Source organism: Apus apus, chromosome 1 (genome assembly GCF_020740795.1).
Source record: "Apus apus isolate bApuApu2 chromosome 1, bApuApu2.pri.cur, whole genome shotgun sequence".
Lineage (NCBI taxonomy): Eukaryota > Metazoa > Chordata > Aves > Apodiformes > Apodidae > Apus > Apus apus.
In genome coordinates this window covers 175,383,438-175,399,606 of record NC_067282.1, presented here as the reverse complement: position 1 = coordinate 175,399,606, position 16,169 = coordinate 175,383,438, and the positions used below count along the sequence as shown (strand labels likewise).

Here is a 16,169-nt window from a genome sequence, read left to right as displayed (position 1 = left end):
GTCAGTGACCTCCTGGGGTGCCCCTTCTCCTCACAAGGCCATTAGAAGGAGCCTGTGGCAGCAGCAGCCTGCATCCCAAGCGGGACTGCGCCACAAGCCTGAGTTAAGCACCTGTCTGTCCTTCAAGAGCAGGACCAACAGTTAGTGACCCCAAACGGTCTCCTCACAATTATCTAATGTTAACAGTATGCGCACACATGAATCCTTAAGCCAACAAAATGCATTTCTCCTGCAGTCTCAGGCAGGCCTATCTCACTCCCATACCTTCAGGACAGGCTCACTTCACCACAAAAGCTCCCCAGGAATGAGTGCGATAAGGAAGCCTCCTTTGGCTATTCAGTAGAGCCCACTTCTTCCTCCCTCTGCTATACCTGGGTCTGGTTAAACTAGTTTGGGCAGCTTACCAGGGGCCTAGAAAGAGACATCAAAGCGCCTGGTTTTCTTCTGTTGTCTCCTGTGTGTTCACAGCAGCTGTCGGCTCCCACCTCCACTTAAGCTCTTGGACCACAACAACAGGCAACGCGCATCCCTGTCTTGCCAGAGGGTCTTCCAGGAATCAGAAGCCCAGTGAGATAAAGCTCAGTCTCCAGGCACAGAGCACCATGGCCTGCCCCGCAGCCGCACCCCTCTGGTCACCTGGGGCGACCCGATGCCAAAGGCTTCATCTCACTCCACATCCTCCAGCTCCACCCACAGTCACGTCCATCTTCTCCCAGCAGAAAAACAAAGCGAGATGGCACCCCAAGAGACGTGGATCTGAATGTATCTTTAAGCATACGGCCTGGGACCTTCAGGCTTGTTCAGCCTTTTTCTTTGGGTTTCAGAAAAATTTTGGATAGTGGCAAATTAACACAGACACAGCAAGCAGAGCAAGGGGAAAAACTGCAAGCCCTTCGGTTTTTGCATTGGCAAGTTGCCGTCTGTCCTCCAAACCAGTTTATTTCACTCATTTCAAGCAGAATTATAATAACTTGAGGGAAACAAAAAAAGCAAGCTTTCTCCTTTGCTCTCAGCGCCAGAGTGAACAGGTCTCTCTAGGCAAGTCTTGAACTCCAGCCCTCCCACACGGCCGGGCAGGAGCGCCTGGCGCGTCACCGGGCCCGCCCGCCCCGCCCGCCCCGCCCGCCCCGCCGCCCGGCGCACGGGCGCCACCTCGCGGGGCCGCCTCCCGCCGCCCCCGCCCGCAGCTCCGCGTCCCGGCCCCTCCCGGCGGCGTGACCGGGGAAACGAGCTCTCCGCGGGCTGCGAACGGGCGGGGCAGCGGAGCTCGGAGGGCTGTGCGGGCAGGGCTGGGTCTAGGCTTGTGCAGCCTATTCATCGATGACCTGGATGCGGGGGCTCAGAGCGCACCCTCAGCGAGACCGCTGATGATAGAAAGCCGGGAGGAGTGGCTGACACACCAGAAGGTTGCGCTGCCATCCAGTGTGACCTGGGCAGGCTGGAGAGCTGGGCAGAGAGGAACCTCTTGAAGTTCAGTCACTGCGAGTGTCCGCACCTAGGGAGCAGTGACCCCGCGCACAGGGTAGGGGATGACCTGATGGAAAGCAGCACTGCAGAGTCGGACCTGGGAGTCCTGGTGGACAACAAGATAACCACAAGCCAGGGTGCCCCGTGGCCAAGAAGGCCAGCGGTATCCTGGGGTGCTTTAAGAAGAGAGTGGCCAGCAGGTCCAGGAAGGTTATCCTCCCCCTCTGCTCTCCCCCAGTGAGGCTACAACTGGAGTACTGTGGCCAGTTCTGGGCTTCCCAGTACAAGAAATACAAGAAGCTACTGGAAAGAGTCCAGCAGAGGGCTACAATGGTGATTAAAGGACTGGAGCATCTCTCTTGTCTGGGTCTGATTAGTCTGGAGGAGACTGAGAAAGGATCTCATAAATCACTATAAATATCTAAAAATCAGGCATAAAGAGAATGGAGCCAGACTTTTCAGTGGTGTCCAGCAACAGGATTAGGGGCACCAGGCACAAACTGGAACACAGGAAGCTCCACCTGAACTTAAGGAAAAACTTCTTTACTTTGGGGGTGGCAGCGCAACAGGCTGCCCAGAAAGGTTGTGGAGTCTCCTCTGGAGACATTCAAAACCCACCTGGACATGATCTTGTGCAACCTGCTCTAGCTGAACCTGCTTTAGCAGAGTCAAACTAGATGATCTCCACAAGTCCTTCCAATCCCCACCATTCTATAATTATTCATCAACTTTTCACTCAGCTATCCATTAAGTGGCCATCACAAGTCACCCCAACTCCATGGCTACAACTCCATCACACGTGATAAGGTAGAGGTAAGGGCTCCTGGTATTTTTTCCACCAGGACTGTGATAGCAGCCAGTGCTCTAACACAACAGGCTATGAACTTTCCCTACCCCACCACTGAACTAGTACATCACCTGCCATCTTGGAGTCTGTGCGTGGTGTTTTCCTGACCGGACCCAGCTGCCACCCTTCCCATCACAACACCCTACCTCTCCACCCTTCCTTAGAGTCACCAGCTGTAAGAGAGCCCAGGCAGGCACTGTAATAGTAATCTGGTTTTCTTTGCAAAACAAGAAATGCAGTTAGAGATCAAGCCCCATATTTTACTATTTAAGTGAAAATGTCCAGGGCTGTAATTAACTCTGCATATTTTTCATCTTTGCAGTTTCAAGGTGACAATTCCCAAGCATGTCTCTGGCAGACAGCCAGCACAGCATAGACTTGAGATCTGCCTTCTCAGGCAGGTACACTCTGCCTTCCATGCTGGTAATGCATCTTCTAGCATTGGCCCAACAGCTACAGAAACATTTCATTTTTGGAGATGCTCCCTAAGCTTAAATTCAGACATATGAATTTAACCACAAGCCCAAAAGATCTCAGCCTTTTTTCGTAAGTGTGCTTGGTGTGCATCTGTTGCGTTACAGCTGCAGAATACGGAGACAGGCTTGCATGTCTTCTGAGATATTTTTCTTAATGGCCATATTCATACTGCACCAAGCTGTGTGTATTTTTTTTTTCAGAAATTTAGAAATAATTGTTTTGCAATGTGTCCTTCTTGCACTTACTTCATTCATAAAGTATCACAGAGCAGACCAATTTGTAGGTCAGGGCTGGAACTGTTCCCTAGGAAAAAAAATTGAGGCTACCAGAATTCCACTACACATCAATGTTACAGAATTATCCTTAAATAGTAATTTTGGAAGGACATCAATAAATATGTCTTTTCTATGCACCCTTCCGCAGTGCACAGAATTTTTAATCATTGATACCTTCTTTAAACAGGACACAAAGTCAGATTAAAAACTTAAGAGCTTGCTGGCTTTATTTTAAAAATTGCTTTATGTGTAGTATGTGTATCCCCCTTTATCCTGAACACATTCTTAAAACACTTTCTTACAGTGTACACCATGACATGGACCTGTAACTGAAGAGAAGAATTATTCAAAAGTAATCTATTCACACTCCTGATCCCATACATTTTTGCTTACTGCCATAGAAGACATGGCTGCCAAGCCTCACCTATCAGAGGCCTCTTGTCAGGAGGCCTTTGTGTGAGAAAAAGCTAGCTTTCAAAGATGCCTGAAAGAGGTACATAGTGACCTATTCAGTAGTCACAGTTGTCAGGATACCTACATACAAGACAAAACTGCAAGCAAATGGCTCTGGAATTATTTATTTTAGGACTGCTTCCTAAAATTTATGTTGGGTTTACTGCTACTTCTAAAACAGACCTGTCTTACAGAAATGTTGCACCATCAGCTCTGTATTCTGTGGTGACAGCTCCTAAAAACTATCTGTAAACAAGTTCAAGCTCTGGATCTCTAAATGCATCTCAATTTCCTGAGGTTAAATCTGATGTCATCAGTTTCCCAACACGCAGAAAGTTCAGTCCCTTCAGAGGCTTTAGTCATTAACCCTATTACACGATATTGTCTTAGCTAGTTGTCAACCACTACAACTAATACAGCCAGAAGAATGCTCTTCTACTCCCTTGTCTTTTTCAATGGCAGCTGCTTTGTCCATGGAACTGATAAGGTGCTTCATATTGTCTGGCAAAGATTTCAATCTTTCTTCAAGCTTGCTGTACATACCAATTTGCATTAGAGATTAATTTTCCCAGGCATTCTCATACTCTATCCATAGCACCCTCTTGTTTCCCTTGTCCCCAAAGATGACTTTTGCATATGAAGCCTTATGCTTGGAAAACGCTACCAGAAGTAGTTTATCTTCCAAACATGCATTGCAGCCTCCATAACAGCAACCTGCAGAAGAACTTAAAAATGCTCAAAAAAACGGTATGACAGAAAGAGTCTCAAAGCCATCAGATTAAAAATGAGGAAAATGTGCCACCAGAAAGACTGCCTGCACATCTCTGCATTCAGAAGGCTGTAAGTTCCCTGTTCCACCGTAAGGTTGCTCTGCCACAACAAAACTGAAAAGCATTCAGCTGAGAAGAGTGTATTTGATTGACAAGCACCACCACACACCCCTCACATCAGCTATAAGCAAGCACTACTGCACACAATCACAGCAGTTCACAGCAGCACTTAACACCACACCTTGATAAATCAGCTATCGAAAATGCTTGATTTTTCTCATGTTAGTCATGCTAAGCCTAGCAGGGACAAGGGAGAATGCACCATTGGAATTAATAGCTGTAGTCAAGAGGTCAGAAGACAGTTATGCATCACCTCTGTGGCAGGGAAGCCACACTGCATATGAGGATCTGCAACACAGCAAGCTTCTGTGGCATCTTCTGTCCCCAGTACTTCCCTGATACACAAGACCATCACATACTAGCTAAGCAACCCTTCAAATAAATTTGATAGGGAAAAGTCAAGGACTGAACTGCACAAGATGCTAAACACCACAGGATTTTCATTCTCATCATAATCAAGTTGGAGATAAAATTTAAGTGAACCACTAAGCCTACCACATTCTTTAAGTAGATTCCCTTGTGGACACCTGTGATTTGCTACTCAAGCAGGAAACAAAAATTCAAATAAGCCAATAGATTTACTCCAAGTTAGAATACACTACAAGAGTCAACTATTTCATGTTGTTTTTTTAAACTATACAAAGAGGCAGTCACAGCAACGTTTCAGTTAGGTAGAGAATGCTGCATTAATTTCAAAAACTAAATAGTGGTAAAGTTGGAGTCTGTTGAACTGGTTAATGAATGAGGTGACTGTTTTCAAAGATATCCACACATGTACAGATCATAGCTAGCATGAACAGTTTTTACAGCCCTGCTGTATAATCTCGTTCAGTTATTTGACTACTGATGGTAATTAAGGACCATAATCCATTGCCAAAAAAATAAACAAATGTGAGCAACCAGCAAAACTTAGGCAATGGCAGAAATTTTGTGTAGATATTCCAGGTTTATTGCCAAGTATTAAACTGTTCAGAGAAAATTTGAAGCTCAAGTAAGTTCTTGAATATGTATAAAACACAAGAATGGAGGTGAACACTTCATCAGCACAGGAAAAACAACAATAACAGAGGAAGTTTTGTTTATGCACAATTAGTACCTCAAGCCTGGATAGCAAGGAGCAAGATTCACCGATTAGAACTACTAAAGCAATAGAAAGCCACAAGGAAAGTTTAAGTTGTATGGATAGATCCAATCCAGCCTCCTTTCCTTCAGGACTTGCTCAGGAATACAGCTACACCCCAGACTTTTTGCAGGCTCTGACACTAGCAAAGTAAGCACTTTACCATCCATATTGCTTATTAACTACCAAAATTCATGTTGTAGTACTGAGGTATTAAATAAAAAACTGTGCATCATAATTAGGGGTACTAGCTGTAATATATTATATATGAAAATGAAACATTATGTACGAAGAGAAACAAGAATAGCAACAGATATCTACAAACTAAAGTCACAGTGCCACATTGAACAATTTTAGGTTAACCAGACTCACTTAAAAATAGAAACCAGAGGCCGGGCTCTTCTCTCACCCCATTTTGCATGTCTTTACTTCCATTGATTTCAAGTGGAGTTCTTCACAATTTATGCCATTGTGAGAGGAGAATCAAGCCTTGTGTGTTTGAAAGGAAACAGCAGACGTCTCCCACCAGAGTGCAGGGGGAGATTTTTAAAAAAACACAAGTATATGAACTGTGAAACCGATAGAGTACACAAGCAAAGGCGGGCAAAGAGGCTCTAGGTGGGGGTGGTGGGGGGAACTTGCAGCTTATCCAGGGTGTTTTTTTGAAGACTGGGGATTGGTATTAAAAAGTCAGAAACCAAATCATTGAGCTCGTTTTAAAATAAAATTTTAGAAAAAAATATTGCATTTTAGTTCCAACAGACACAATTGATTTATTTTCTCCTATAGTTATTCTGTAAAATGAAGATCAGGCTATTTTATTTGCAAAGGATACAGACCTTCTCTTCCCAGAAACTGGGAAGCTGGGGGGGAGGTCTTAACTATTTGCATCACTAGAAATGGTGCCTAACCATTGCTCACACCCAAGCACAAACAGACGAGTTTTCAAAATGTTTCAGAATCATCTGGACAACTAGTATTACAGTAGTTGGAAAGAGCAACACTTGTGACTAGAACTCAAGTCTGACAAGTATTACATGATTTAGAGGTGACAAAAGCACTTCATGATTTGTACCTAGGGCACAACAGAAGCTACAGCTTTATGGTCTATTTTTTTGGATAGCAACATGTAGTTCGGAAGCTCCTCTTTTACCACCCCAGGGAGCAACTCTTCGGACTAACAAAATCATTGTACCAGTCTGTACTGATTTGGGATGCTCACTTAAAAAGCAAGAAAACCCACAAATCTCTTCAAACCATCACCTGTCCCTGCTCAAGCTGTGCCAGCACAATTAAGCAACAGTGTAAGGGAAATAGTTTCAGTATTTTACACAGGCAATACGGACTTACTTCATTGTTTTATCAGGTTTAAATACCATAGCAATACAAGATTGAAATAATTCATACTCAGACTCCAACACTGATGGATTATTACTATAACTGTCTGTTTGGAAATGCTCTTTCCCCACTTTAACTCGTGCACTACCAGTGCCATAGCTCACATACTGGTTTTTAAGTCTCCCCCTGCACTCTGGTAGGAAGGTGTTCCAGCAGTTTCCTTTCAAAAACAAGGTTAGATTTGGATTAAATACTGTCTGATTTAGTACATGACAAAGCATAAAAAAGGTAAATGAACAGAATTACATGAAGGAGGACGACTTTTACCTGCAGGAAAAATGTTGCATAATTCAAGATATACCTGCTGATTTTCATGAGACCTATTATTTCAAAGCATTTCCTTCCAAAGGCCATGGGAAGGTGGAAAGAGACCCAAGAACAATCACACATGCCCATGAATAGCCAACTGTGAGTGTCTGGGATTAGTATTTAGATGTTGAACACTGACTTACACATCAAAATAGAAAAGCCAAACAAAATACACACCTTAAATGAGCAAGAGTTTGGTAGAATCTCAGTTCCTAAAATTAGACCACCAAGTATGCTCCTGTGCTAATATACCACAGCCAAAAAGTCCTCATCGTATCAGTACCTTTTTACAGCATCAGCTCCAGGCTAATAAGACATCAACAAATAGGTCAAAGAGGTTTATAAACTGCTACAGTACAACACGAGACTGACAGGGAGACATTAAAAACTAACCTGCCAAAGTTACAGCTTAAAAGGTGGCAGATTCAGAACTAGACAATAGATTTCAGAATGTCAGGGGAAATCTTTCAAAGAAATTTGAAAAGCAGTAAACCTACAGCAATGAAGCAGTTGCTTGCTTGTCACTGTGGTCACTACAGTTCAATCCAATACCTGTATTGCTCAAGCTCAACATATTAACAGCTACTCTAAAACCGTAAGAGCTGTTCTTGCATTAAATAAACAGATTTATGTAACTGGAAAATCACATATTGACAAAGAAGTGGGCTATTAGTCTGGACCACTGAACTACAGCTTCACACCACCTGAAATCCCCTGTAAAGATTGTCCAAGTCAATTGTCTATAGGAAAGGTTGGGGGATTCATGAACAGCTAAATCAACCATTCATCAGCCCACTAACCTACTAAGCAGTACATCCTTCGCTGTGAGCACCTCAACAGCTTTTGGCAGCTCGTAGTTGCACACCACAGCAACACATGGGGCTCCCTCTCACCATGTGGATGCTCTTTCCAGCCTCACCCTAGTATACGACTCCTTTCCCCAGAGTCTCCTAAGGGGAGACCAATGTCCCGCAAAAGGAGACCCACACTCTGGGACCTTGCTGCAAAGAAGAGCTTCCACAACTGCTGGCTTTCTTAGGCAGCTCACATTTCTCCTGAAGAGTAGTGGTACCTCCTAGCAGATAACCTGCCAGAATCCAAATCTACCTTGAGCTGCTGAGAGGACAGAACAAAGCCGCATCCTGGGTAACAACATTATTACCAGGCTGGAAGTTATCTCCTTTTCTGGTACCTCAGTACAGATGAGAGCCTGATCTGCTTCCTACATGTTTGGCAGTACTCTAAGACATTTGTTGGCTATTGGCGTGCCAAGCTGTTTAGGCTTATAAGTTCCTTTGCACTTGCTTTATACAATTAATTTTGTTAAATATAAACATATCCTCTGTGTGTCTTATTCCCATATTCCATACGCACAGAACAAACTCCTTTCAGTCCTAGGATGAATGGGAGCTCAATACTTATCGCACAGATCCACCATGCTTTGCAAACAAGATGGAAAAAACCCTCTCACAGTGAAGTTATCCATATGATCCTTCTGATGAACAAAGCATGAGAACACAGTTCAAAGCTCTCAAAGAGCCATATGTATACTTTTACAAAAAGACATCTGCAACTCACCAGTGAGGTTCTAGACCTAGCATAATTCATTTAGCAGTCTGTATATATAGATGCAAATACACTGGGTTCAGAGATTTCTTCAATGCATTCATAAAATTAATTTTAAAGTATATAAATATTTACACTTTGAATAGTCATTTCAACATCTAAAGCTTTTATTTTCTACAAAAATACCAATTCCTCCAAGGAGGCTGGAATAAAGTAAAAATACATTAGTCCTAAAGTATGCAAACAAACACATGCAATTTCTTTACATAAACACTTTTGAACTTCTGAGTGATTAACTATAACACCTGATTACAAAAAGACATCTTCATAAAAAGCTGTCAGTAATCATGCACTGATTTTTAACATACTTTCAAACAAGTCAGCTTTTACTGCAGTTAGACAAGTCAATCCACACTTGAAAGTGCAAGATGTCTTTCAATTTGTGCCCTGGTGTTGTGCATTTGTGTTGCTACAAAAATTGGCCATGGGTGAGGGCAGTGTCAGACCAGCCCGTGTGCTCAACAGGTTGAGCAAGAGCGCCTGGGTGCCTCGGTGGAGCCTCTTGCTGAGCTAGCACTACCTCTGTCACAGGAGTACTTTGTTAATGAAGAGTGGAGGGTAAAACGGGTAAAGCTGAACAATTACAGCACTTGCATCAGAGGTGGTTTACATTGCCCCAGTGAGGAGCACAGGATTACAGACGTGCATTTTGAGGAGCAGTACAGCAGTATCTGTCTAGATACATTCAAAGATTCAATTGCACAATTCTTAACATGCAATTTTTTCATTTCAGTCTTTTTAAGACTGTTGAGAGAAGCTAGAGATTTCCTACAGAACAAGAAGATACTAGAGTCCTACCACTCAGCATGATCTGAAGCCTATGTTGCTATATTCATAACTGCATCTATGTCCTTATTTTATCTTTAAAAGATTCAAACACCTTCAGAAATGATGTTTGGACAATGAAGGCTTCTTTTAAGAAAATTCAGAGGAATAACATGATCCTGCTTAAAAAAATTATCCGTAAATTATGAGCATTATGATACTGACATGCAGATTTTTAATCATGCTGGTTGCAATTACACGAATCAGTAATCAAATCCACTGAGAAGTTAGTTTTTGTACACACCACATGAACACAAATATTAGACATGGATTTGTCATGTCGCTGTCAAAGAAGCCTAGTTCTGGAATCATGTAACATCAAGATTGATACAAGATGAGAAAGCAACAAGCTCAAAAAGGTGGTTATAAAACATGACAGAAAACAAAATTTATTTTAAATAAAAGCAAAGTACTCATATTTTAATATTTGGATGGCAGTTGGAAATGCTTTTTTGGCATGTAGCTGCTCCATGAAGCAAATATTGTGTGTAACTGGAAACATTTAAAAAAACAGAATTGTTACTAAAGTCAGACCATAATTGCAAGCTGTGGGATCTGTACTTAGATAAAAGAGGGGGAACTGAATAAAACTGTTAAGAGGTATAAACCTACAAGCACACTCCATGATACCCTTATAACTTTATTGCCAACGTGGTAGAACTAGAGAGCAAGAGAGCGAGGGCTGGAGGGGAAGAAGGAAAATGAAGGAGAGAAGCACACAAGGCAGGACAGCAAGAGCTATCAGGTCCTATAAATCAATGTTTCAAAACACAAACCTCAGACAGGAGTACATTACTTCAGTGCAGAACAACTGAAATAACACAGTTCCAGCTTTTGTTGATGTGTAATCCACTGGAAATGAAAGGCCTGCCTGAGAGACTGTCTACCCCAGGTTTACTACCTAGCAAAACACTGAGCTGGATAGGTTCAAAATGATCTTGAAAAGCTACTCACCAATCTTATATTTAAGAACCTTTAAGGATTTAGCCTTCCAGGCAGAGTTCCAAGAAAAGGTAAACTAACAAAAAGCTGTCATTTACAGATATTTTTAAAATACTAAAAATGTTTGTATGGGCTCATACATCTTGCACTTCACCCATTTTGCACATTTAAGAAAAATCTCCTTGCATAAGAACATGCTTGAGAAGTACTGTCAGTGCAGAGAAGTAATTTGCTCTTTTAGTTTTGCCAAAAAAAAATTTAATGTATTTAGTGCACAATATAAGCAAGTAGAATAGCAAAAGGAAGAATTACAGCAGACTTGCTTGTGAAATTTTCTTCGGTAACTGGAAGAATCCTTTGACAATGAACCAGCAGCCAAAGAGCTGTTTCTGAAAAAAACATGTAGTTTTGGCAAACTGTGGTTTGACAGTCTATCTGGGCATTTCTGCCAGAAAGGCCACAACTTCAGGGGCCTATTTACTTTCAGAATATATTTATTCCCATCATTCTTCAGCCATAAGGTGGGTGGGGAAAAGAGGAGTGATAGCTGTGCGGTATCCTTCCAAGCTGGTTCTTCCCATTAAACAACTCCTAATCCAAACAATTTAAGCACGCAAGTAAAAGCTACTCATTTCTATAAACATTTCCAGGAGCAGGACCTAAGCATGCATGGCTTACACCAAACGTATACTAATGACTAGAGCTAACCTCAAGTTTACCTCTGTTTAAACAGCATAAGCAGAAACCAGTGCTGGCCAAAATGAAACTTAAGCCTTAATACAAAGGGGTAAACTGAATATTGATGTAAGTCACTTGGTCATTAGGCACCCATCTCAATTAAATATTCTTAATGCAACAGAATATCACACAATTTTCCCAGAAACACAAATTACATTTTGCAAAAAACAAAGCCATATTTTTTAATAAAACAAAAACAATAAAATAATATTTCAAAATTAAAATTATAATAAAAAATAAATATAATAAAACAATTAGTCATGTTTCAGAGCATGCTTTTATACCCCAACAGAAGGAATCTCTTTAGTTTAGGACCTCTTTACTGTAGGATGAGATAGTGGTAGAAAACAGAAACAAACCCCAGCTCTCTTGTTTGTTTTAAATGGACTTCAGCACTGCACATACAATTAAGTCTGGAATGCACAAAACAGAGCATCCAAGCAAACAGAGGCTTTAAATTTAAGTGCACGTCTCCAACTGCTCTGTTAGAAGCTGTGTATGGCAGCCGTTGACAACATATTACACAAGATCTATATTACAAAGGGAAAGGACTTCTAGGCTAGGATACAAAGGCTGCAGCATTAGAAAGGGTCAAAGCAATCTGCAAAGACATAATATGAACCAAAGCCATTTAAATTACTCTGTAAAATGTAGACGTCCATTAGCATAGAAAAGTTTCACAGGAAAACAATGACAAAGTACAAGCCATCTGATTTTCATATGCTAATTAATTAAATATGCCAAATGCATTTAATCTCTTACTATAACCATAGGGGGAGACAGACCAAACTCCTGAAGTTCTGAAAAGCCAGGTCATTAGCGTGCCAAGTCATCCTTCAGATCTCCTCCTTATACACAAACTTACATTCCCAACTTATTATATATGTAAGTAAAACCTGGCTCCCCCTTCCTGCCTGCTTCTCCTTCTTTGGAAGCCACTTGCTATCTCCTACTCCTGTATTCTAGACACCTTATTAAATGTTAGAAAGAATTGTTTGCTACAGGAAAAAAAAAAGCAGCACAGAAGCTGTTTTGCCAAAAGCCTGAGTTAAATGCCTCAGTCTGCCTACAACATACAATAAGCTAGTTGAAAATGAGATTAATAACATTCTTGCACATACAAATGAAAATCCACGAATAGTCTGTAGACTTTCACTTTTAAGTTCAGATGACATTTCTAGCCATTTCTTGCCTTTCCAAACAAGAAAAGGATTCTGATGTTTACGTAAGCTTCTTCTTGCTTAATAAATCTTAAATTGAAACAGATTTTATTTTTTTTTTAAACAATTACCTTCTTCAGAGTTATCATACTACAGGATATTAGGAAAAACCAGACTCTCCTGTTGCTTTTACCCACATCTGACTCCAATCTTAATGGTTTAGCTATTAACCCTGTAAGGTCCCCACACACACACCTTGCCCAGTTGATGTTAAAATTTTTATATGACTGATCTGGGCTTACTCATTACAAAACCTTTTGTTATACAGAAAGAGAGCAGCTCTGTGGACCTTGATTTACAGGACACAATTAAGTGTGGTGTTGGCAGAACTGCACCAGCCCGGCTCATCCAGGGCTCTGCAGTGAGAAATGAAAGAATCTGTCACTGCAGTCAAGAGTAACTGCTCTCCTTCTCTCCTCTCCCCTTCATTCCCCTTCCAAGCCCACTCTGACCTGATGACATTTGGGGATGAAAACCCCCACTGTCATATCATATACCTGTGCTGTAGCATACTGTATTGTAATACAAATAACAAGAATTACTCCTAGAAATAACAGTAAATAGAGCTAAAGGGGGAAAACAACAATCCTGCTAGAAAATCTCAGTAGTGACTCTGAGTCTGCCATGCAAACCAAGCAGTTCAAAGACCTCAGTTACCAGCTAAACAACGAAAACGGGGAACTTCGCCGGCAGTAAGGCTAGCCATTTATTTTTGCCACCTTTTAGCATGTAAGGAATATGCATTGTTAACCTTTAAATCCTCTGTATAAACATTTCTCAGAGGGCTTGTAAAATATCCCCCGCTGCGTTTCCTGGCTCTCCAGTTGATGGCATTTAGAAACACTGGTACTGGCGGGTGCTTTATTTTGCTTTCCTCGGCCACCCCGCTGGGGTACAATGACAGATTCCTGTCCGAGGCCAGACCCGGCCGCCCCAGGCTGGGACCACAACGAAGGCACCCGGCCCGACTAGATGATAAATGGGGGCTGCTGGAGTTTGGAATCCCCCAGTGGGAATAAATATTCTGGGAGAAGGGGCTCAGAGGAAGGAAAAAAAAAATACATGCTTCGGCTAGGTCCGTGCTGCATCGCAGCCGCTATCGAGGGGGTTCGATCCCCAGTAACACAACGCGCTGGCAGAGGAGAGCCCGAAAGATGCCACCGCGGTGGCACAGCCAAGTCTCCCCACCCTCGCCTCCCCCCCCTACCCCAACCCCACACGGGGCGGCGGGGCGTCCAGAAGCGGACACTTCGGTGGGGACAAGGGAGAAAGCAGAGGCTGCCTGGAAGAGGCCAGTTGTCACCCCACTGACAGGCAACAGCTGAGCTCCCGCATCTGGACCCTCTTCCAGACCTGCTCCCCCTGGCCCGCCGCGCCTCCCGCCCCGCCAGGGGCGCCGAGCCGGCGCCGCGCCCCCCCCCCCCGCGACAGCCGCCGCGGGGCTCTGCAGCCCCGTCCAGCAACTCCGTGCAGGACTGCGCTGCTCCCGCGGCTGACGAGAGCCGGCGCCGGACTCGGGCGGCTCCTCGCAGGCACACCCCGGCGATGCAAACCCCGGGCGCGGCGCAGGACTCGGGATGCCGCGGAAAGGGCTCCGCCGCCCCCGGCAGTGGCACGGGCCCGGCTGCGGACGGCGCCCCGCCAAACCCCGCCGGGCGTCCCGCTGCGGGCTGCCCGTCAGCCCTCCCCCTCCATCGAGCCGCCACTTACCCTCTCCGCAGCGCGGCCAAACCACGGCGACGTATTCCCGAGCGCGGCGGCGGGGTCCGTCACATCGACAGCGGGGGAGGCGGGCACCCGGCTCTGCCCCGCGCAGTCAGCGCCGGCGGGAGACGCGCATCTCTGGCAGCGCCGTGGAGGGGACCGCCCGCCGACCGACCGACCGCCCGCCCGCAACCCGCTCTGCGCCGGCAGCGCCGCCAGTGCCTGAGCCCCGCGTCCCCTCCCCGCCCTAATGGGTCTCCGCCGCCCCGCGCCCCCGACGGCGACATGCGCGCTCCGCCGCGCCCATTGGCTGCCGCCCGCCAATCGCCGTCGGGCCGGGGCGGCCGGGGCTCGGAAAACCCGACGGGGCGGGGCGGGGCGCGCGGGGCGGGGTCCCGGTCCTGCCCCGCCCGTCTGTCTGCGCGGGGGGGCGGGCGCGGCCCCGATGGCAGCTCACGGCGGCGCGGCGGGAGTTGTGGAAGCCCCTTTTTTTCCCCAATTTGGGGAGTCCAAGGAGCAGGCGGAGGACGGGTGGGCTCGACCCGCCGTTTCCCCCGGTCCGCTGGAGCTCTGAGGTGAATTGCTGGCTCCTCGCCACCGGCTCTCGCCACGGCCGCAAAGAGGGAAAATTAATTAAGAACTTTTCCCGCCGATCTGCGCAGAGGTGGGCGATGAAGCTCGCTCCGGCTGTGCCTGAAGCCCGCAGTACTGGCAGTGGGCTGCATGTGCCCACGGATTGCCCCCGGGGCACTGCTAGAGAGAACTGGGCATGAGGCCTTCACCCTCCTCTGCCCTCCCCGTAGTCCCCATGTACTGGTGAGGCCACATCTTGAACAAAGTGCTAAGTTTTGTGCCCCTCATTACAAGAAGAACATCGAGGTTCTGGAGTGTATCCAAAGAAGGGGAATAAAGCTGGTGAAGGGTCTGGAGAGCAAGTCTTACAAGGAATGGCTCAGGGAACTGAGGTTGTGGAGAAAAGGAGGCTGAGGGGAGACCTGAAAGGAGGTTGTAGCCAGGTGGGTGTTGGTCTCCCCTCCCTCATAACAAGCAATAGGACAAGAGGAAATGGCCTCAAGTTGTGTCATGGGAGATTTAGATTGGATATTAGGAAAAATTCTTCACTAAATGGGTTGTCAAGTATTGGAACAGGCTACCCAGGAAAGTGGTGGAGTCACTATCCCTGGAAGTATTTAGAAGACATGTACATGTGGTACTTAGGGACATAGTTCAGTGGGTGGACTTGTCAGTGCAAGGTTAATGTTTTGACTTGATGATCTTAAAGGTCTTTTCCAACCGAGATGATTCTATGATTTTCCCTCTCCATGATCCCTCAACTTCGGCTCTTGCCCTTGGCCCTTTGCCCTCGCCCTCCCGGTTGTGTGGAGCTGGCAGCAGCTGGGCTTAGAAAAGCTCCCTGAGAGGACTGGCAGGGGTGGGCACTTCCCAAAGCAAAGCAGCCCAGGCGTTATCGTAAATAAGATGGCAAAACAAATGCAGTAGGCATTAAAGGGACGCTGCAGTAGCCAGGTATATATTTAAATCCCTTTCCTTACATTGCTGTAGGCACTTTTGGTGTCTGTTTAAGCTGTTGGGGAGTTTGCAGCCCTTGTTTCCATTGGATGCACCCCACATCCTTTCAGCAACATGAATTAAGCTCCTGGTTCTCTACTGGTCTCCTAGTGTTTAAATCCTCTATAAAAAAAATTAAGAGAAAGATGTTTAACAATGCATATGTTTAACTTAATGTTTTGTTTGGGGTTTTTTGTTGTTTGCTTGTTTTTATATATATATAGAAGCAAATTGGAGGGTGAGTTAATTTTACTAGACTGTCTTCTAAGCGCTCACAGACTCTGCCCACTTGGTGAAACAAGTGTGTTT

General features: G+C 44.9%; 1 protein-coding gene across 1 annotated transcript in view; it reads right to left on the bottom strand.

Moving 5' to 3' along the window:
- PRICKLE1 (prickle planar cell polarity protein 1) overlaps nucleotides 1-14,419 on the bottom strand; it is a 67,626-nt gene extending 53,207 nt beyond the window's left edge. Inside the window, exon 1 of the mRNA XM_051642136.1 lies at nucleotides 14,298-14,419. The gene's annotated coding sequence lies outside the window, so the exon portion shown is untranslated. The remainder of the gene's footprint in view (nucleotides 1-14,297) is intronic.
- Nucleotides 14,420-16,169: the final 1,750 nt, after the last annotated feature.